This window comes from Macaca thibetana, chromosome 13, assembly GCF_024542745.1.
Source record: "Macaca thibetana thibetana isolate TM-01 chromosome 13, ASM2454274v1, whole genome shotgun sequence".
Classification (NCBI taxonomy): Eukaryota; Metazoa; Chordata; class Mammalia; order Primates; family Cercopithecidae; genus Macaca; species Macaca thibetana.
The window spans coordinates 33,651,193-33,675,103 of NC_065590.1; the positions used below are offsets into that span (position 1 = coordinate 33,651,193).

The following is a 23,911-nucleotide window of genomic DNA, read 5'->3' on the forward strand; positions in this document are numbered from 1 at the left end:
TATATCTCTGCTTATTTTTTATTTGCTGATCTATCAATTTGTAGTTAAAATCTCTATCATTGATAATTGATTCCCCTCTGAGTACAGTCAGTTGTGATTTAATATATCTTGAGGCTATGTTTTTATTGTATATATGTTCTTAATGACTATATGTTCTTGTTCTGTGGTTCCTTTTCTTAGTATATAACAATGCTTTTGTCTCTTATTATGATTTTTGTTAAGGATCTATTTCATCAGATAGAAAGACGGTATCCAACTTTCTTTTTGTCCGTATCTTTTTCTACTCTTTTTTTTTTTTTTTTTGAGATGGAGTTTTGCTCTTGTTACCCAGGCTGGAGTGCAATGGCATGATCTCGGCTCACCACAACCTCTGCCTCCCGGGTTCAAGTGATTCTCCTGCCTCAGCCTCCCGAGTAGCTGGGATTACAGGCATGCACCACCACGCCCGGCTAATTTTGTACTTTTAGTAGAGATGGGGTTTCTCCATGTTGGTCAGGCTGGTTTTGGACTTCTGACCTCAGGTGATCCACCCACCTTGGCCTCCCAAAGAGCTGGGATTACAGGTGTGAGCCACTGCGCCCAGCCTCTTTTTCTATTCTTTTCTTAGAGAAAGAGTCTCACTCTGTCACCCAGGCTGGAGTGCAATGGCTCACTGCAGCCTCAACTCCCACCTTAGCCTCCCAAAGTGCTGAGATTACAGGCATGAGCCACTGCACCTGGCCTAATTTTCAACCTATCATTTTACTTTGCTTTCAGTACATTTCATGTAGATGACATATTGTTGGATCTTGTGTTTGGGTTTTTTTCCATCTTATTCAATGGTGTCTAGATTTTCGTTGATCAATTTTACTCATTTATATTTATTAACATTTCTGGGACTTGTTTTATATTATGTATGTATTGTACTTTATCTTTTTTCCTTTTCTGTTTTCCACTGGATAGACAAAATTGAATGCTTTTGCTTTTCGTTAGGTGATTGCCCTTAAGTCCTATATTTATGTTCATTTACTACTATGAATTTATTTAATTTATCAACATATTACTCTTCAAGCAAAACAATAATTTTAACATATTTTTATGTCTACCATGACCATGAGCATTTTGATATTGTGCAGAAAATCAATTCCAGATTGTTATAGGTATACTTTCTCTCTTTTTTATTTTTGGTTATTAAGTTTTTAAACAATAGGGGCCAGGTGCGGTGGCTCACGCCTGTAATCCCAGCACTTTGGGAGGCCAAGACGAGGTCAGGAAATCAAGACCATCCTGGCTAACGCAGTGAAACCCCGTCTCTACTAAAAATACAAGAAAATAGCCAGGCGTGGTGGCGGGTGCCTGTAGTCCTAGCTACTTGGGAGGCTGAGGCAGGAGAATGGCATGAACCCAGGAGGCAGAGTTTGCAGTGAGCTGAGATTGCGCCATTGCATTCCAGCCTGGGCAACAGAGCAACACTCCGTCTCAAAAAAAAAAAAAAAAAAAGAAAAGTTTTTAAACAATAATAAGTTTGCTAAGTCACATAAATGCCCTCACATTTCCTAAAATCTTGCAGCATCCTCTTGGTTTCTCTTCCTATTTGAATATTTCCCCTAGAGCATTTCCAAAGTGGTTTTTTTTTTTTAATGTAGTAACTTTCCAAGGCCTTTGTGCCTGAGGATATGTTTATTAAAGTCTTACATTTAGGCTATACCTTTTACATAAAAAATTTCTGGACTTGAAATTATTTTTCTTTCATGTTCTAAAATTATCACTCAATTGACTTCTTGGATCCACTTTTTCTGTGGGAAAAGCAACGTCAATATGGTTCTTGTGCCTTTTGTAGGTAATCTGCTCTGGAGGCTCCTTGTCTTTGATGTTTTCTAGATTTTAGAATTCTGTCTTTGTCTTTGTTGTTCTTAACTTTCACCATAAAATGTCTAAATGTGATTTTGTTCTTACCTATCCAGCTTGACATATAATGAGACTTTTCAATTCTGGGAACTTTATCATCATTATCTCTTCAAACATTACTTTCCCATAATTTTATTCTTCTCTTATTTGGGGACTCCTGCTATCTCAATGTGAACATTTTAACTTCTGTTATTCACATCTCTTAGCTTGTATTTTATGTTACATTTTCTGTTACCTTCTAGGGGAATTTCTTAATCTCATCTTCTGATTGTTCTTTGGGTAAATACATCCTGCTATCTCATCTATTATTTCAACAATTATGGTTCTTATACCTAATACTTTCATTTCATTCTTTTTTTTGACTTTTTTCTTTATTTATATTATTAGAAAACTTTTATTTTTCTCAGTCTTTCTCTCCTCATCTATTCTTCCTCTTCCTTTGAGAATATGAACTTTATTGTCATTAAAAATAATGACTTCACTGCAACTTAAAAAGTTCTGTTAAGACAGTGAAGAAAGAATAACATAATCCTTAAGCAAAATAGGTATGATCTTTTATTCCAAGTCAAGCTGTCATTCAAGTACACAGACAACAGATAAACAACTTTGAACCTAAAATAATTCTGAGAATTCCAATGATTTGAATGGAGGAATCCATTAGAGGATAAACTTAGGCCTACCAAGAAGTGACTGGAAAAATTGCAACTAAAGAACTGGCAGAGAGCACTTAATTTATATTACTGGAGACTAAAACAAAACTCATTGTATTAGTTCGTTTTCATGCTGCTGATAAAGACATATCCAAAACTGGGAACAAAAAGAGGTTTAATTGGACTTACAATTCCACATGGCTGGGTAGGCCTCAGAATCATGGTGGGAGGCCAAAAGCACTTCTTACATGGTGGTGGCAAGAGAAAATGAGGAAGAGGCAAAAGTGGAAACCCCTGCTAAACCCATCAGATCTCGTGAGACTTATTCACTATCACGAGAATAGCATGGGGGAAAGACTAGCTCCCATGATTCAGTTACCTCCCCCTGAGCCCCTCCCATAAAACGTGGGAAATCTGGGAGATACAATTCAAGTTGAGATTTAAGTGGGGACACAGCCAAACCATATCACTCATGCAGTGACTATGATGTAAGAACAGATTATGGATGACCTAAAACTGATATAACTGCCAAAAATTCAGATGGAAAGAGAGAACAAAAGTAACATAAAGTACAAACATATTGTGGTATAAATGTGTTTCTTCATCTTTAATAGTTTGGGCTACAAAGCTGTCAAATCAAATGGGAGAAGGAAGTATATTTAACAATACGAAGTTAAATTCTAAGCAAATAAGACTATCAATTAATATTAGGTGGTGGGAAAGGGAGAGTAAAGGAGAAGGGAGTAGAAATATTCCAATCTCACCATTGCTCATAGTTGGAAATTAATAGACTCTCTCTAAAGAAATAGAGGATTGAGATAGTTACATAAAATTACAAAGCTAAAAGCCAAAATAAAAAATGGAAATCTTCTATCATCTCACCCTACTTAGAATGGCTATTGTCAAAAAGACAGAAAACACATAAACAAAAACAAATTTAGGAAAGAGGCAGAGAAAAGGGACTCATACACTATTGGTGGGAATGTAAATCAGTTCAACCATTATGGAAAACACTATGGAGGTTCCCAAAAAAATTAAAAATAGAACTATCATGTGATCCAGCAATACCACTACTAGGTATATATCCAAAGGAAATGAAGTCAGTATGTTGAAGAGGTATCTGCACTCCCATGTTTATTGCAGCAACATTCATAATAGCCATAGTATGGAATCAACCTAAGTGTCTATCAGCCGATGAATGTATAAAGAAAATGTGGTACATATAATCAGTGGAATATTACTGAGCCATAAAAAGGAATGAAATCTTGTCATTCACAGCAATATGAATGAGCCTGGAGGACATTATGTTAAGTGAAATAAATCAGGCACAGAAAGATAAATGCCATATGTTCTCACTCATATGTAAAAGCTAAAAAAGTTGTTCTCATAGAAGCAGAGAGTAGAATAGTGGGTACTAGAACCTGGGAAGAACTGGGGGAATGGACAAAAGGAAAGCTTGGGTAATGAATACAAAATTACAGCTACATAGGAGAAATACTTCTAGTGTTCTATAGCAGTGTGGGGTAACTACATTAAACACTTACTGTATTTTTTTCCAATAGCTAGAAGAGAAAATTTTGAATGTTATCAACACAAAGAAATGATGAAAGTTGGAGGTGATGGGTGTTAATACTAATTACTCTGATTTGATCATTACACATTGTATACATGTATTAAAATATCACACTGTACCCCATAAATATGTATAATTATTATGTGTTGATTTAAAAATAGAAATCTTCCAAATTATTGGAATAAACACATGCTCAAAACAAAGCAAACAATCAGGGAAATTTGATTAAAATAGGTGTTTATATTAATGACAATATCTTGCTAAGAATATTGTATTATAGCTTTGTAAAACATCACTACCAGGGAAAACTGAGTTCATAGGATCTCTGTATTATTTCTTACAAGTGCATGTGAATCTACAATTATCTCAATAAAAATTGCAATGAAAAAGAGACAACAGGCTGGGCATGGTGACTCATGCCTGTAATTCCAGCATTTTGGGAGGCCGAGGCAGGTAGGTGAATCACCTGAGGCCAGGAGTTCAAGACCAACCTGGCCAACATGGTGAAACCCCATCTCTATTAAAAATATAAAAATTAGCCAGGTGTGGTGGCACGTACCTGTAATTCCAGTTACTCGGGAGGCTGAGGCAAGAGAATCACTTGAAATCAGAAATCAGGAGGCGGAGGTTGTAGTGAGCCAAGATTGCGCCACTGCACTTCAGCCTGGGCGACAGAGTGAGATTTTGGGAAGCCAAGATAGGAGGATCACTTGAGGCTAGGAGTCTGAGACCAGCCTGGGAAACATAGCAACACTCTGTCTCTACTAAAACTTAAAAATTAGGCTGGCATGGTGGCACAGATCTGTAGTCCCAGCCATAGGAGACTGAGGTGGCAGGATTCTTGAGTCCAGGAGTTTGAGGCTGCAGTGAGCTATGATTGTGCCACTGCACCCCAGTCTGGGCCATAAAGTGAGACCCTGTCTCTGAAAAAGAAAAAAAAAAAAGACAGACAGAGAGAGAGAGAGTATAAAACAACATATTACTGAAACAGAGCCAAACAAGTAATATTAATTAATGTAAATGAGCAAGATTTTTATCTTGCTCATTATCTAGTAAAAATCTGTTTGTATTAAGGCAAAAAAATCTTCAGATTGGCTCACAAAGCAAACAAAGCAAAATCCAACTATATGCTGTATTCCAGAGACACACCTAAAACAAATGATCATTCTAATACTTCCTCCTATGTTCTGTCTTTTTGTACATGTTATTTTATTTTCCATTGTCAAGGTTTATAACATATACATTTCATTTTGTAACCTTGTTTCGTTAGTATTTATTTCTAGCTCTATGTTTAAATTGGCACTGCAAATAACCCTTACAAATATCATTTCTAGTTCTTATTTTGATTCTCTTCTTGATTCTCTTTCTATTATTAGCATATTTTTTCAAGAAAAGTTTATATAACAATAGCAACAACAACAATAGCAGTACAAAACATTTTAACATTGGTTCAGCTCTTGCTATGTGCCGAGAACTCTGCCCAGGCACTTCAAGTCATCTCATTTAGCTCTCAAAATAATCCTATTTTGTCTTGATCTGTTATTATTTCTATTTTATAGTTCCTTTTTCCTTAAATACAGTAATTTTGCTTTCTTCTAGCTTCTACATCTAAAATATATATCCCTTTCCCACCCTAGAACTAAATTCTTTTTTCCAATCTACAGAGGAGACAAGACCACCATTAAATTCTACCCTCAAGAATATATGAAGTATGCTAAGATTTCATAATTTTAAAAAGAATGTACAAGGTTATTATACTAAGAACAATGACTTTATTTGAAGTTAGCAAACAAAAGATGCCACCACCCTTAGAGTGAAGTGAAGGGTTAAAAATGATAGTAACATTTTGTTCTGCCACACTTGGGACTCCCACAAAATGAGCCATAAAACTTTGACTTCAGAAACCCTTATTTACTGAACAGTGAAAAGAGAAATTGGGGAGGAATGTTAGGGCTGGGAGCAAGGTGTTTTCTTACATAATAAGTAGGATGTAAGTGTAGCCACAGGAAGAATTATACCATGACTTTAAAGTACTCAAGGCCATGTGAGAAATGAACAAAAAGGATTAATTTATCTGAAATTATAATTCTGAAAAAATTCTGAATAAATATTGTTTTTAAAATTATTGGTTGTTGGAATCATCCCCAAATCCTGGAGGTTATATATTTCCCCAATTGTGGTAGTGACAGAGAAAAAAAAAGACAAAATTCATTTGTGTGGATTACCATATTCATAATCAATTGCATATTCCTGTACTGCTTCTAGAGTATTTGAAGAATGAATAATTACTTTCCCCTTTTTCCTTCCTTTAAAATACAAGTTATGGTAAATTTCTTCCTCTTACTTGTTCTCACTTTTCACTATTGTAAGTGGGTTTGTAGGTGGTAGTTAAATTTATAATTGATTCCATAGGTTGAAGAAAATGAAATTATGATAGACTAGATGAGAAATGGGCATCGCCTGGAAATTGCAATCTCCAAGATCAACTGATGGATCTGAAAATGAAAATAGTAAAGCGTGGTGGTTAAGACCAATGAATTCGGGAGATACATGGCTTCAAATTCTATCTGCCACGTTACCTGTGTGCCCTTGTGAGGATCAAATGAGGTGATGCGCATAAAGTACTTAGAACAATATCTGGTATGCAATGTGTGCTCAAGAAAAATATATTAGTGGTCCCATGTTTTCATTTCAAAGTGCTGAACATGCCTTTGTATTGACTCCCAGGGAGCTGTTCATGTTATCCTATAAATAGAGCAAGTTTTTGCAGCAGACATTTAAGTGTGTTATGATTCTGCCTCCAATATCCAAGAGTGTCCTTGAAACATTAATTTTCTTAATGACAAGGCACAAGGTGAAGCAACTTGCCTTTCATCTTGGATGGAATATCCCAACATTCCCCAGATCTCTGCATATTCCATCCATCCAAGAACTTCTCTCAAGTGGAAAACTTCTGCATTTTCACAGGATATATACCTTTGCTCCCTTTACACAGGTTTTAACAGAGCACCCAACGTACTTACGGCTTTTATTTCTCCAGAACCCTTAGTATGATGCCATCATTCTTGCAAAGAAGCATGCTGTCCTTTGAGATGAAGATGGGGTCAGGGATGCTACAGAGTTCCAGAGCCCCGTTTGGTCCTAGGGTCTCCCAGGCTCTGCTCCTGACTCATCACTCACCTGACTCATCAGCCTCTGGCTTAGTTTTTCTGTTTGTGAAATTGACCAAGGTTTGTATGTGGAAGGGGGACAAGAAAAAGGATGGCAAAAGACCCGAGATGCATGGAAACTCACAACCAAATAGGCTATCTGGTGGTGGGTGGCAGAGGGATAAATGCCTTGGCTGTCAGCTGCAGCACAAATAGGGTCCGTGGTGTACTTAAAAACGGGCATTCTCAGCAGATTGAGTCTGTTTTCATTCTGTTTTTAAAAGTGGCAGTGAGGGTGGGGGTGGTAAGGAACAACCCAATAGATGAAAAAGGAAAAAGAAACCATTTTATTCCCTTTTTTATGCAGCTTCTGGAACCCACTCAAGTGGCAAGACATCCTATTTCAAGGAAGAGAAATGCTATTTATTAGCCTCTATGTCAACATCCCAGACATTTCATGTAATGACAGGAGAGGCTGATCAACATTTATGGAGAAACATTTAAGAACTTTCGTAAATTTGTGTTTCCTATGCAGAGCACTGACAATCCAGAGATGTAATGACGATAATGAAATCTGGGTTTAGGAATTCCTTTGAAACCATTCCAGGCTTGTCAGAGCCTTTGAAAAGCATATGGCTGAAGGCAGCAACGATAATAAAAACCCAAGGAGGCACAGCTCAATCACTCTGCTGGTTTTTCTCCCCCTCGCTGCCTTTGCTATCCGTCCATTATATGCTCTCCGGGCACTGGCAGGACGTCTGTAAATGCCAACGTGAGGCATTTCTGGTGCATTATTCTAGAAGGCAACATTATTGTTTTTTTCTCCTTTAAAAAAGATTTTGGCAAGATACCTGAGACTCTGCAATGGGCCGCCAAATCTCAGTAGGATTCCAGATGGTTGAGATTCCGGCTCCTGATGCCCTGATGTCTCCCCTCCCTCCTCTCTTAGATATTTTCATTTGTGTTCTCCTCAGAGATAAATATTTTTATGTCAACGAGCCTCAATAGTGGTCACTATTTAACACTTCCAGATTAACGTGGAGGTGAACAAGCTTGCTTATATATCCTTGTGAACTTCAGCCTTCATGTCACCCCTTGCCACACTCCTCTCGCCCCTTTCAGCCTCCTCCTCCCCTCCCTCCCCTGCTGAGGTGTCCTGTGCAGACCTGACCTACTAATGCTCCCTCTTTCTTTGCCCCATTTAATGGGCTGCTCCCTAATAGGTCCTCAAGCATTCACAGAGCAAGATGTGAGCTTCTCTGTGATCCCCCTGACCTCTGCCACCTGGGTAACTGCCCTTCTCTGGATTCCTGTGGCACCCCATGTTGTCCTCGACCGTAGGAATATCACGCAGTGGTTATACGCAGAGACTTTAGGCAGAACTCTTGCCACAACTCCCAACCCTGCCTCTTGCTAGCTGTGTGACCTTGAGCAAGCTATTTAGCCTCTCTAAACTTAAGTTCCCTCATCTGAAAACTGGGAATACTAAAGTTACCATATAGGATTATTGTGAGGATTGAACAAGATGAAGCCTGTAGTGTGCTGGGTGTAATACCTGTACCTAGTAAGGGTTCCCTGCACACTTAGCTATTGTCACTGTTATCAGAGCACTTCATTTCAACTGTTAGGTGGCTGTCTGCTGTTCTGGATGGTACGTCTATGTTGTCTCTGATTCTCAATTTCTAGCATAGCAGGTATCAATATATCCTCACAGAGTATTTGCATGTTTAAGTGGGGAGGTTGGGAGGACCGTGCCCAAAATAAAGGGGTCACTTTAAAAAGAGAAAGTTCTGTTATGTGTAAGGCAGGGACCTTTCTCCCACTTTCCTTGTATGCCCATCTTTGCCTCTTGGGGAATGAACACCACATTACCAGTCCTCTCTGAGCTTGGAGGAGATGCTCAAAGCCAAGACTGTGTTTCCTGAGCAGTGTTTTACTGGTGGGCAGAGCGATTATATTTTATGAGAGGTGAGAGTTTAGGCTTCACTCCCTTTCACTCTCTGCCTCCATGCAGTGAGCAGAGCAGGCATGGCCATCCTTCTAGTCAACCTCCACTGTCCTAGCTTCTCTGCCTGGATCTGTGGGAGGAAGGGGAGTGGGTAGGCTCTGTAGACTCAACTAGCCTCTCAGAAGAAAGGGCATAGGAAGAATTTTCTAGGCTTTCACACCTAAGTCTTGTGCTCCAACTCAGAGAAACCCTGCTTCTGGCAGGGAGCATCTACTTGTACACTATTAATAAAGTGATGCTGTGTTTCCCACTTTCATGTAGAGCTGAGGGAACCCTGAAGTGGAGAAGGAACAAGTGCTGCAATTCAGATACCAATATTCCACCCCAACTGAAATACAGGATGTGGCTGGGCACCAGTGGCTCACGCTTGTAATCCCAGCACTTCGGGAGGCCAAGGCGGGAGGATCACTTGAGCCTAAGAGCTCAAGACCAGCCTGGCCAACATGGTGAAACCCCGTCTCTACAAAAAATTCAAAAATTAGCCAGGCGTGGTGGCGCATGCCTGTGGTCCCAGCTACTCGGGTGGCTGAGGTGGGAGAATCGCTTGATCCCGGGAGGCGGAGGTTGCAGTGAGCCAAGATCACACCACTGCACTCCAGCCTCGGCAACAGAACGAGACTCTATCTCAAAAGACAAAAAGAATAGAAAACAAATAGAGACTATGAGGGATAGACTGTGCCTCGGCCATGCCAGGGACTATGGAAAGGATGTCAACTCTGCAGACACTCTCAAGACATTCCGAGAGGGTGCGTGAGATGGGCCACAGCAGAGGAATCTTTCTTCTTACTCTCTCCCCTTCTTTTCAGATTAAATCATTTGTGATGACCACATATGGCTTCCAGAGTTTAAAAAAATCAGGCTTCGGCCGGGCGCGGTGGCTCAAGCCTGTAATCCCAGCACTTTGGGAGGCCGAGACGGGCGGATCACGAGGTCAGGAGATCGAGACCAGCCTGGCTAACATGGTGAAACCCCGTCTCTACTAAAAAATACAAAAAAACTAGCTGGGCGAGGTGGTGGGTGCCTGTAGTCCCAGCTACTCTGGAGGCTGAGGCAGGAGAATGGCGTGAAGCCGGGAGGCGGAGCTTGCAGTGAGCTGAGATCTGGCCACTGCACTCCAGCCTGGGTGACAGAGCGAGACTCTGTTTCAAAACAAAAACAAAAACAAAAAAAAAACAGGCTTCTCTGATTGAAGGAAACAGAGGCATTAAGCCTGGCTTGGTGGCAGTGAAGAAAAGTCAGGTCAGGGCAACCACCTCTTCCTCCCTTCTCCTTTGAGCCTGAATTCAAGTATCCTTTGTTTCCCATTCTGTTCCCCACACTGAGCCACACAATCTTCTTCCAATACCCCCTCAATGTTATGAGTAAATATCCTTTGGCTGGAATTAAGGTGACCTAGATTCTCGCCCAGCTCTGCCCCTAAGTCAGCAGCCTTGGGACCTTGGGTTCTTCTCTAAGAGTCAATTTCCCATCTGGCAAATGGCTATAAATGGCTCTTAAAAGACTGTCAGCCGGGCACAGTGGCTCATGCTTGTGATCCCAGCACTTTGGAAGGACGAGGTGGGCGGATCACTTGAGGTCAGGAGTTCGAGACCAGCCTGGTCAACATGGTGAAACCCTGTCTCTACTAAAAAAAAAATACAAAAATTAGCTCGGTGTGGTGGCATGTGCCTGTAGTCCCAGCTACTCAGGAGGCTGAAGCATGAGAAGCATTTGGACCTGGGAGGCAGAGGTTGCAGTGAGCCAAGATCGTGCCTTTGCACTGCAGCCTGGGCGACAGAGTGAGACTCTTTCAAAACAAAACAAAAAGAGAGAGAGAGAGAGACTGTCAAGTTCTGGCCAGATAATACACATAAAAGCTCTCTCCAAAGTACACAGTGCTGTAAACAATGTCCCAAAGGTTTGAAAAAGTCTTGAAACACTCAGCATCCCATAGTCCAACCCCAAAGAGTCAAGAGGAGAACAGAGCTAAGGAGTCAAAGACAATAAACACATTCTAATCTCAAGCAATAAGACTCGAATCTAGAAAGGGGACCAGGAAAAGCAGATTTAGCAACCAACTACCTCATGCTGTGACCCCTAGTAAGTCATAAACCTACAATTCCACAATTCAGAGTAAGAAGAAATCTTAGTTTATACATCTCCTGCCCCCTCACTGCACCTTGAAATGCAGAACTCAAGGCTGAGGAGGTCTAGTAATCTCTCCTGGTCCTCAGTCCAGTGCTGTCAACACTACACACACCTCTCTAGAAAATAAGCCTTCAATTCTCAGCTTCTGTGATGTGATAAAACTGTGACTTGGAGAAACTAAGTGAATGTCCCAGGGTTAGAGATCTTAGTGGCTGCGGACCCAGAGGAGAAGCCTGATCTCCTCCCGCCTGGTCCAGAGTTAATGTTCCTGGTTGTCACTGCAACAATGGGAAAATCCAAATTTCAGTCCCCACATACCCAGCTGAGCACATGCCCATAAGGTGTTCAGGCTTGACAGGGGCTCTTTTGCTAAAAACCATGACTTCTGAATGAGAGAACAGACTCAGGAGTTTGCCAAGGAGGTCATGGAGTTCAAGCTATGAACTTTCGGGGACACTAACAGCAAGTTTGGGGCTATATGAACAGAGCAGGTGGTTTGTTTGTTTGTTTGTTTGTTTTTTGAGATGGAATCTTGCTCTGTCGCCAGACTGGAGTACAGTGGCACGACCTCAGCTCACTGCAACCTCCGTCTCCCTGGTTCAAGCGATTCTTCTGCCTCAGCCTCCCAAGTAGCTGGGATTATAGGCACACACCACCAGGCCCAGCTAATTTTTTTGCTATTTTTAGTAGAGACAGGGTTTCACCATGTTGTTCAGGGGTCTCAATCTCCTGACCTCGTGATCCACCCACCTCGGCCTCCCAAAGTGCTGGGATTACACGTGTGAGCCAACACGCCCGACCCAGCCCTCTACATATCCAGGCCTACACCCTACATTTCCACATCCTTCTTAATTAGAAGACAACAAAGTAAGAAGAGGATTTCTGAGCTCCAGTGGCCATTTAGCATGGCACAGGCTTAGAAGCCATGGGTATTTCTCTTTCTAATCTTTGGGACGTTGCAGATTCTATTCAACAGCTGTCTACTGAGTGCTGATATTGTATCAACAGTTGGAGGCTCAGGAAAAAAGGAATCTGTGGAACAGCCCTCAGATAGGACATCAGACAGACTGGTTGGGGAAGTGAGACTCAAACCATGAGAGGATGAACTAACAATCCAAGACAGTGTGAGTTTGTAGGCTAAAATTGTGAAGCAGACCATATGTTCTATGGAAACTAAAGGAGAAAGGGAAGCAATGAAGGCTGGAATGGTCCTGGGAAGCTATAGCAGACAGACAGGAAGTAGAGAGATGAAGATTATATCTTTAAAGTTGAAAATTAACAAACAATTCAGCTCCCCTGAGTAATCAAAGCTGCAGTAGGAGACAGCCTCAAAGGAGGAGACAGATCAGCCTCAAACTCCTGGGCTCAAACGATCCTCCCTCCCCAGCCTCCCAAGTACCTAGGACCACAGGCATGAGCCACCTCACTTGGCTAATTTTTTTTTTTTATTTTGTTGAGATGGGATCTCTCTATGTTGCCCAGGAGGAAACAGATCACTATCACCGCTTACTAAGAACTAGGTTGTACGGCCTGGAGACAGATGTTCTCATGCCCATATTACAGCAAGGCATGTAGAGAGGTTGGCAGCTTCCCAAAGACTCATTACAACGAAAAGGGCAGAGCCACGACCGAAGCTCATGTAGTGCGACTGACTCCCACTTCACGTCTATTTCGCTCTCTCTCTGCATGAGGTGCAACTCTCCAGCCTTCTGGGAGAATATCCGCTGTATCGGGCACAGAACATCTGGGACATGCACCATATATCTGGGATGCCCAGGGCCAGGGTTTGGCTTGAAGGGCATGGGCTCTAGAGCAAGGACAATACTGAGAGTCTTGCCTACTGCATATACAGACTAATCAAGTAGGTAAAATGCAATCTGAAAACACATACGCATGAAATAGAATAGCATTTTGAGCTACTTAGATACGAAGTGACCATCCCAGGAAACACAATGCATATATTCACTCAAAGCAAGGTAAATAATCATATAAATCATATAATGCTCATATGGCAGACACTGTTGGTTGGATAACCCAGCAACCAATCCCAGTCTGTTCCTGTTTTGTCTTTTACACTGTAGAGGTGAGAAGCCTAGTACTCACTTTCCCAGCCTTCGTTGCAGACAAAAGTGACTAAATAACTTAATTCCAACCAAAGGGACATAAGGAAAGTCTACGGGGAGGGGATGGGTGGAGGTGAGAAAGCTGCTGCTTTCCTGATAATAGGGTTAAGTGTGAAAGAAGGTTGTGCTGGGACCACCCTTTCCTCTCTTCATCCTGCCTTGATTGAGGATGTAATGTCTGGAATTGTGGCAGCTATTTTTGAAATAACAAGTATGAGAGAAACCGGGCACGGTGGCTCATGCCTGTAACCCGAGCACTTTGGGAGGCTGAGCTGGGCAGATCGCTTGAACCCAGGAGTTCAAGACCAGCCTGGACAACATAGAGAGATCCCATCTTAACAAAATTAAAAAAAAAATTAGCCGAGCGAGGTGGCTCATGCCTGTGGTCCTAGGTACTTGGGAGGCTGGGGAGGGAGGATTGTTTGAGCCCAGGAGTTTGAGGCTGTAGTGAGCTGTGATCATGTCACTGCTCTCCAGCCTGGGTGACAGAGTAAGACCCTGTCTCAAAAAAGAAAAAACGACCCCAGCAGACAGTCAGAAGGAACTGACTGGAAGAGAGAGATGGAGACTGCGAGACCGTTTCCTTGGCTTTGGCCTCACCAGAGTGCCGGATTATTCCAGTTGTCCAGAAACCATTAAAGTCCATAAAGTTTTGAACTTACAATCAGCCAGAAGATATTCTAGCATAAGGTTAACTTGGGGACTATGCACTTGCCATTTCTTTGAGGAGAATCCATCTACATATAGCCCTTTAATTTCTTTTTTAAAAAATGTTATTTTATTTCAGATTCACTTCCCTTTCAGCCCATCCTTAGCCCAGGTTTCCTGGCAGAAAGCACAGGAGGCAAAGCTTCTGTGCTGGTGCTTTTCTGAGAGGGACAAGCCCCAGGGCAGCAAGAGGGAGGGAAGTGAGATGTGAGGGAGGCAAGGAGGGGAAGCAAACCCAAGCTGGTATACAACCAAGTTGGCCACAGCTTCACAAGCAAGCATTGCTGTTACTCAGCCACACAAGATATCTGCCAGGTAGGACTCAACTGCTTCAGAACAATCCCTTGGGGGAAAGAGAATAAAAAGATGGGATCTAGAAATCTGTTTTAACAAGGCCTTTGGGTGATTCTATTCACATTCAAGTTTGAAAACAAGGCCAGGCCCAGTGGCTCAAGCCTTTAATCCCAATACTTTGGAAGGCTGAAGCAGGAGGATCGCTTGAGCCTGGAGGATGTTGAGGCTGCAGTGAGCTATGATTGTGCCACTACACTCCCACCTGGGTGGCAGAGTGAGACACTATCTCAGAAAGAAAAGAAAAAAAAGAAAAGAGAAGAGAAGAGAAAGAAAAGAAGAAGGAAGGAAGGAAGGAGAGAGAGAGAGAGAAAGACAGAAAGAAAGACAGAAAGAAAGACAGAAAGAAAGACAGAAAGAAAGAAAGAAAGAAAGAAAGAAAGAAAGAAAGAAAGAAAGAAAGAAAGAAAGAAAGAAAGAAGGAAGGAAGGAAGGAAGGAAGGAAGGAAGGAAGGAAGGAAGGAAGGAAGGAAGGAAGGAAGGAAGGAAGGAGCACTGCTTTATGGAGACAGTCACTCATCTATGGACAAAACATCCATAAGCTACAGTCACATTAAGAGCTAAACACTATGTAGACAGCTGAAAACCTGTCACCTGGATCACAGAATTAAAAGCCAACTGCAGAAAAATTCCTTCTTTTTAAACCACAACTAGAGTACAAACCTCCAAACCACACACCTGGCCCCACTAAAAAATTTTCCATATGAATATTTCTTCCTCTTCGTCCCACTCTTAGGTTTTTACTTCTTAGTGTTTCTGGCCAATGTACCAAATGTTGAAGTTTCTGAAACTGCAAACTCCCAACTTCTAAGTTGAAGTCCACTCAAGGGGCAAGGCCCCTCCCCATATAAATCTAATGTCATGCGGGAGAACACTGAAGGGCCCATGTCCCTGCTGCTGGCAGCTGTCTCCCAAGAAGAAAAGAAGTCAGAGCTGAGACAGGCACACCGAGCTCACCCTCCCTAACTTTACTGAACAGAGAAGAAACTTCATTTTCCTTCTAGAAAGGATAGGAATTTCAGTAATGGGTATCCTCGCTCATGGAGGAAAAAAGCAGAAATGGAGAAAAAGAAGCCTCCCCAAAATGAAGGATGGTGGAGAAGAAAACTAAAAGGAGGCTGGGCACGGTGGCTCATGCCTGTAATCCCAGCACTTTGGGAGGCCAAGGCGGGTAGATCACGAGGTCACAAGATTGAGACCAGCCTGACCAACATGGTGAAACCCCATCTCTACTAAAAATACAAAAATTAGCTGGGTGTGGCGGCAGACACCTGTAATCCCAGCTACTTGGGAGGCTGAGGCAGGAGAACTGCTTGAACCTGGGAAGTGGAGGTTGCAGTGAGCCGAGATCACACCATTGCACTCTAGCCTGGTGACACAGCAAGACTCCGTCTCAAAAAAAAAAAAAAGAAAGAAAAAGAAAACTAAAAGGAGCCTGCATCTTTGATGGCATCCTATAGCTGCCATGCCAGCCCTGAGACTTCTGCTTCCAGACTTCTTGACACATAAGCATTTGTTATGGGTGGAATCGTACACCCCAGGAAAAGGCAGGTTGAAGTCCTAACTCACAGTGCCTCAGAATGGGACTTTATTTGGGTCTTTCACAGAGGTAATCAAGTTACAAAGAGGTCATGATGTTAAGGAAGCAGGAGCCCAGGAGAGCCACAGTGATATCATTTTAAAATCAACTCCATCTTAAACCTAGCAAGGCACATTCCTTGCCAGTCACAACCCATGATGCTAAGATGTTTACAGCTGAGGAAGCAGCTTGGTAATGCCTGCAAGGACAAACTCCTACAACAACAGAAAGTCCAGATGTCCCAACACCCAAAACAACATACCCTTTCAAGATAATAATAGTTACGTTTTGATGTACTCACACACACAAAAATGTCAAGGATCATTTCTTGAAATCAATAGGATGATACATTTTGTCATGCTATCTGCTCACCCTCACATAGTCATGGTTTAGTTTAGTCTTTATGTAGACAAGACCTCTATATAAGAAAAATAACTTAAAGACAGTGCATTCCTCTGCTTGCTTTGTGAGGACACCATAGTCTGTAACACAGTCACTTCTAATAAGCTTGCTTCTTTTTTTTTTTTTTGTTTTGTTTTTTTTTTTTGAGACGGAGTCTCGCTCTGTCGCCCAGGCTGGAGTGCAGTGGCGCGATCTCGGCTCACTGCAAGCTCCGCCTCCTGGGTTTACGCCATTCTCCAGCCTCAGCCTCCTGAGTAGCTGGGACTACAGGCGCCCGCCACCGCGCAATAAGCTTGCTTCTTTTACTGTGCTCTGTGACTCACCTTAAATTCCTTCCTGCCCGAGATCCAAGAACCCTCTCTTGGGGTCTGGATGAAGACCACTTTTTCTGGTAACAATTAGAGTGGGTCCCTATCCAACATGACTGTTGTCTTTAAAAAAGGGAAAATTTGGACCCAAGGACAGACGGACACATGCATAGGTGGAAGATGATGTGAAGAGACACAGGGAGAAGACAGCCATCTACAAGCCAAGGATGCCTGAGGCTACTAGAAGCTGCAAGAGAGACCTGAACAGATCCTCACCAAGTACCTGCAGAAGGAGCACAGCCCTGCCGACACCTAGATTTCAAAGGTCCGGCCTCTAGAACTGTGAGACAATAAGTTTCTGTTGTTTGAGCCATCCAGTTTGTGATACTTTGTTATGGCATTCCCAGGAAACTAATACAGCTTGGATCTATATACATATCTGTTCCAGTTATTTATTGCTGTATAACAAATTACACCCAAAATGTAGCAGCTTAAAACAATAAACATTTATTATCTCACACAGTATCTGAGCTCAGTATCTGTGAGCCAGGAATTCAGGAGCAGCTTCAGTGGATATTTCTGCCTCTCATGAAAGTCTCAGGAGGAGTAAAGTCAAGATGTTGCTGAAACATCCAGATAAACCTGGCTGGGGCCAGAGGATCCAGGTCTAAGTTGACTCACTCCTGTGGCTGGTGCTGGATGACAGTGAGAAGCTCCAGTTCCTCTCCACAGGAGCCTCTCCAGAGGGCTGCTTGAGTATGCTCATGACATGGCAGCTGCATTCCCCTAGAATGAGTGACCCAGGCAGAAGCTGGAATACCTTTCATAACCTAGGCTCAGAAGTCACACATCACCATGTCTACAATGTCCTGTCATCACACAGGTTAGTCCAATCACTACGGGAGGGGCATGAACATCAGGAGGTCCGATAATTGGGAGCCATTCAATGATTCTATGTCATTGAAGTGAATAAAATATCATTTTAATGTTCTTGTTCATAATTTACCTCTCTAGACATGGAAACTGGATATTCTTTTTTTTTTTTTTTTTTTTTTTGAGACAGCGTCTCATTCTGTCACTCAGGCTAGAGTGTAATGGTACAATCATAGCTCATTGCAGCCTTGACCTCCTAGGCTGAAGCCGTCCTCTGCCCCGGCCTCCAGAGTGGCTGGGAGAGTGCGGGAGGATGGAGGATAGCAAGAGGATAGAAATGTAAATTTGGTCCCTAAATCCCAAATACCAAATGGTGGGGCATCAAGGGCTGGGCAGCAGGATATGGCTAGAAAAGTGAACAAAGCAAGTCAAAGTAAATAAAAAGCAATCCTGTTGCACCCACTGAAAGTGCAGAACTCATCTCTATGAAAGGCAATTCAAGCAGGAAAATCAATACAAGGATTTATAGAAATTTAAAGATGATTAGCAAAACCAAAAATTAATAAAGGAAACATGAAATTTGATGAGCGTGTCAGTTAAGATTTTCTCGGTTCCAGGTCAGGCGCAGTGGCTCACGACTGTAATCCCAGCACTTTGGGAGGCCGAGGCGGGCGGATCACAAGGTCAGGAGATCGAGACCATCCTGGCTAACACAGTGAAACCCCATCTCTACTAAAAATACAAAAAAAGAGCCGGCGTGGTGGCGGGTGCCTGTACTCCCTGGAGGACATTATGTCAGGTGAAATAAGCCAGGCACAGAAAGACAAATACTGCATAATCTCACTTACATGTGGAATCTAAAACAGTAAAATGTATAGAAGCAGACAGTAGTTGCCAGGGTGGTCGCTGGGGTGAGGAGGAAATAAGAAGATGTTGGTCAAAGTATCCAAAGTTTCAGTTACACAGAATGAATAAGTTCTGGAGACCTAATACACAGCATGGTGACTATAGTTAGTAATATTGTATTAGATTCTTGAAATTTGCTAAGAGGAAATCATAAGGTCTTAAGTGTTCTAACCATAAGAAAAAAAAAAAGAAAATGTTAACTATGTGAGGTGCTGGTATGTTAATTAGTTGATCATGATGATTATTTCAATGTATATGTATATCAAAACATCAAGTTGTATACCTTAAATATACACAATTTTTGTCAGTTTTATAACAATAAAGATGAAAAAATAAATTATTAGCATATCTCCCCAATTTAGTATTTGTGTTTATGTACAAATTATATATCAGCACTAGTTTTCCAATATTATAAAACATACATAAATTTTTGAGGGATGAGGTTTTAAAGAATTATTATATAATAACATCTTAGTAGGAGAAAAGTGATAGAATAAGCTTCATTATTTTTGAAACGTTTAGATATTGACCTGGGAATTCTACAATCGTTAGGCAAATACTAGCAAATTAATAAGGTTTTCTAGTGTTAATGTTATTTTTGCTTACAAATGTGATTTCTAATTTGTTTAAAAGTTTTGAAAAGCATATTTGTAAATAATCAAAGGAAATGTTCAGTATTCATTTGGCAGAATTGTAATGTTTAATTAAAATTTGTGTCATGAAAAGTATCATATAGAAGAGTACACAAAGATAATCAGTTTAAAAGAAGAAAAGAAAGATTGCTTTCATTTGGTTCAAGCAAAAAATAATTGTAAAAAGGTAAAGGGTGTTTAATGGATAGTGAATAACTGTAGGGCCAGGAATAATCTGTACCCTGCTGGCAAGTCACCTGGATAAATGTGCATTGCATCTAATGTATGTCAAGCCCTGGGTGCAGAAAAGATACAAAGATGAGTAAGAGCTGATGCCTGCCTGCAAGGAGCTTGGTGTCAAGTAGGGGAGATAGGTGTCTATACAAATAGCTAATTTATACAAAAACACAGAATTTGACCAAAGCTTAACAACAATAACCAAAAAAAGATACTGAGAGCACAGTAACAAGGGGAAGGACAAGTCTACTTGAGAATTTGAGTCAAATTGAGCAAGGCCTGGAGAAAAAGCCAGGAAGAGCCTCACTGTAGAAGGCTGTGAACAAGGGCTTAGAGAAAAGAGACTTGAAGCCTTAAGAAGGGTGGGTGAGAAGTAGTAGGGACAAGGGGCATGAGGAAGGGCAGTGTCTAAATCTGGGTCTTGCTCCTAGACTTTCCAGAAGGCCCAAGAGCTCCTAAGATGAGGTTAATGTGGCCAAAGTGATAGGAAGGTTGGGCACAGATGCTGGGTCAGGTAGGAGCTCTTGAGGGAAATCTGGAGGGCGGTCTCAGCCCTAGACTCACCACCTGGTGAGCTGTCTCTGGAGGACCAGGTCTGCTGTGGGATAGGTGGCTTCCTGCCTGGATAGCCAAGTCAGGGGCTGGATTAGGAGACTGATAGGAAGGCAATCTGGCCGACGTGAGAAAGTAGAAGAAAGAGAGTAAAGTGGTTAGGTGTACAGTACTAGAACCCAACCTCTGAGTTTATGTCCCAGATCTCCACCTTCTATCTTCTTAATCCTGATTCAAAACTTAAACTCTCTGTTCCTCAGATTCCTCATTCATAAAATATGGACAATAAAATCACCTACCTCATAGAGCTGCAGTGAGCAGCAGGAAAGGAGCTGACAAATAGAAACTGCTAGCACAGGGTTAGCACCCATCAGTGTTATCTGGGAGTATTCTCTAGGCATTTGACCAGAGGGTCCTTCCATTTCTCTATCCCCACTAATTTTTTCAAAAATCCATTTCATTGTCATCAAGGGCCAATTCATTCAGCTGGTCAAAATGTGGACTACTGAGGCCAGTGGATTGAGGCTCAGTCTCCCTATGGATCCATTAATGCTTCTTGGTTCCACATCAAAGATGGAGCCTGCTTCCAGCACAGTCCCCAGCCTGGGGGCCCAGCCATATTTTGAGATGGTCATGGGAGGGCCTATGGGAAAGCAGGGGTGGGCCAAGGACCCCTCCCCCATTGAACAGTGTGGACCCCACCACTCTCATCCTTTAATTTTCTAAAATAAGGAGAGAGACAAAATAGTTTCAATCACAGGCTTCAATTTCTCTTTTTCTCACTCCTACTTCCCATATCCTCCAGCCCCTCCCACAAAGCTAACACCCCAAAGAAGCGTCTTGGCATTCCTGCTGCTCTGGAGAAAGGCTCAACCTCTGATAACCAAGGGACATAAGGCTCTAAAAGGCAGTAGAACCATCAGGGAGCCCAGGAGCTCCGAGGCAAAGGTGCTGGCAGCAGGCACCCAGCAGCCTATATATGGAGCTGCCAGGAAAGCAACTTGTTTCCAGGGTGAGCCAGCACAGCCTTTCAGGAAACTCGGAACCTAGCAACTCAGAACCTAGCAACGTAATTGAAGCCTGCCACGCTCACCTCTCAGCCCTCCACCTCCAGCCCAGCTCCTGCTCTGCGCGGAGCTGCTTTGGAGAACTTGCTGCTGGCGCCCAACAGCTGGGTAAATTCTGCTTACAGTGGTTCCCAAAGAGGCCTGGAGGACATCTGGGTCTTCCATGGTGGTGGGGGTTTTGGCCTCAACAACAAGGCTCTGGTGGTAGAAATGATAGCAACCCAGTGAAAAGAGACGGACAAAAGAGTCAAAGGAGTCAGTGCAAAAGCACTGTCCAGGAAAGCGAATCAACCCAGATTGTCCCCTTGGGAAATATGGCATGTGCTTGGGGTGACAACTGATTCTCCTCTTAATCACTGTCATGAAAACAAAATAACCATAAGAGCAAAGGCAGATTAGACAAGGGAAATTAAGGAACCCAAATACTGACAGGATGCATTTTTGAAGATATAGCCGACTCCTGGGTCCTCGTGACAACCTTCCCACACCAATTCTCAGACCACCTTCTACCTGAACCTGCACCGTGGCAAAATGGCCTCCACAAGAAGCAACCCAATGGGGCTCTGTTCTCTCCTTGCCAAGACCAGGAATATAACGCAGTTGTGATGGCCACAGGACTAGGAAAGACCATGGATATAGGCAGCAAAGTCTAAGGAGATTTTCTTAGACGGAAGTCTGAAACTAGCATGGAGAAGAAATGGTTAAGGAGAGAGAGAGAAAGAGAGTGAGCGAGAGAGAGCAGAGATGGGACCTCCAAAGGCAGGATGTAGCAAGGTTACCAGCAGCAGCCCTGTAAGGTAAGTCCGGTTCCACAGGGCCTTTCAAGAAGGATTCCTCATGTCTAGGGCTAGAAATGACTTCTAACTGACTTCTGGTCATTTTTCCTTATTTTAACAAAGATCTATTTAACTTAATAGGCTTTTGTCTCAATGCTATTTGAACATACTTTGTTGACTCAATAAGGGCTGTTTTAACCATTCTTCTTATACTATCCTTACCCCATTTCATTGCTTCTCTTCCTAATTTTCAGGCTTCCAGTTCTACCTTCTTTCTATTATTTTCCCTTACCTTTCCATCCTATGTATTAAACTTTATTCTTTTTAAAACTATTCGCTTCTATGTTTTAGCCTTTTTATTTAAGAAAAATTTAACCTTAAAAAATCTTCCTTCACTTATATTTTCTTGTATATTCCTTTAAAATGTTTAGATATTTACAGATTTAATGCTTGTATTAAATTAAATACTTGTATATTCCTTTAAAATATTATTTTGAGGCCGGGCACGGTGGCTCATGCCTGTAATCCCAGCACTTTGAGAGGCTGAGGCGGGCGGATCACAAGGTCAGGAGATCAAGACCATCCCAGCTAACACGGTGAAACCCCGTCTCTACTAAAAATACAAAAAAATAGCCGGGCGTGGTGGCGGGCGCCTGTAGTCCCAGCTACTCGGGAGGCTGAGGCAGGAGAACGGCATGAACTCGAGGGGCAGAGCTTGCAGTGAGCCGAGACTGCGCCACTGCACTCCAGCCTGGGCGAAAGAGTGAGACTCTGTCTCAAAAAAATAAATAAATAAAAATAAAATAAAATATTATTTCAGTATTTACAGATTTAGTATTTTCTACTGTATTTAGTATTAGTTCAACCTTTTATGCTTAAATTGTTGAGGACTTTAAATCCTTGTTATTAACTGTATCAGTCATGATTCAGAGCAGGCATGTGGCAGATACTTCCTAAAAATGGCTGCAATATTTCCATCCCACATGCTCTTCCAGAAGTTTGTCACTCCTCCATCAACAGGTGGAGTCTAAGTCCTCTCCCTTGAACCTAGATGAGTCTATATAACTGCCTTGACTACTAGAGTATGGCAGAAGGGATGCTATGGAACTTCTGAAGCTAAGTAATAAAGGTGATCCCTCTCCCTCTCTCTTTTGGTCTTTCTCTCTGTCTCAAAAATCTCTCCCTTGGAACCCAGCAACTCTGTTGTGAGGAAGCCCAGGTCACCTGGAAAAGTCCATGTGGACAGGAACCCAGGAAACTCAGCTGACAGCCAGCACCAGCTGGCCCACTTGTATGCATGGACCCTCTTGGAAGTAGATCCTTCAGCCTTCAGTAGAACCCCTCCAACTCATTCGATGTGGTACAAAGATGAACCTTCCCTGCCAAGCCCTGCCCGAATTGCAGGTTTGTGGGCAAAATAAATTATTGTTGTTGTTTTAAGCTACTAAATTCTGGATGGTTTGTTAGACAGCAATAAGATAACTGAAACTAGGAAACAGAAACTATAGGTTTTAAAAAGGAAGAGGTTTACTAGAAGATACCAAATACTTACAAATTATTTGAAAGGGCTGGAATGAATCTCAGAACATAAAATTACTAAACTCAAAAATATGCTATAGTACAGGGACCAGGAAGTCCCTGCTGGCCAACACACTCACTTTTCAACACCTAAAAAACCAGGGAGTGGGCACTGGAGCACTGCTCATGTCCCTTGATATGGCTCGACAGCACAAAAACCACCCAAAGAGACAGGGAAATGACTCTGCCCCGTGCCCACCTTCTAAGTCTCACACAAGGCATATGTTTGGTATTACTTAATTTGCATTCAAATTCTAGCTGTAAAGGAATCTGAGAACTGTAGTTTTCAACTTTCCAGCCTCTGCAGTACAAGGAGGCCCTCAGAAGCAAGGAGAAATAGAGATTAAGCAAATCAGTCCAAAATATCCACGTCTACCTTCTGCCCAATTGATTATACCAACTACCATATTTTCTTTTTTTTTTTT

General features: G+C 42.1%; 2 protein-coding genes and 1 long non-coding RNA gene across 3 annotated transcripts in view; 2 read left to right on the forward strand and 1 right to left on the reverse strand.

Moving 5' to 3' along the window:
* SFXN5 (sideroflexin 5) overlaps positions 1-23,911 on the forward strand; it is a 616,301-nt gene that overhangs the window by 221,930 nt on the left and 370,460 nt on the right. The gene's annotated exons all lie outside the window — the stretch shown is intronic.
* The window catches only part of PRADC1 (protease associated domain containing 1), a 174,426-nt gene that overhangs the window by 72,901 nt on the left and 77,614 nt on the right, over positions 1-23,911 (forward strand). The gene's annotated exons all lie outside the window — the stretch shown is intronic.
* LOC126934113 (uncharacterized) lies at positions 17,357-20,590 on the reverse strand. The gene is made up of 2 exons (XR_007718834.1): positions 20,365-20,590; positions 17,357-17,651 (listed from the first exon to the last, which is right to left on the reverse strand). It is a non-coding gene; the product is annotated as an uncharacterized LOC126934113 (long non-coding RNA).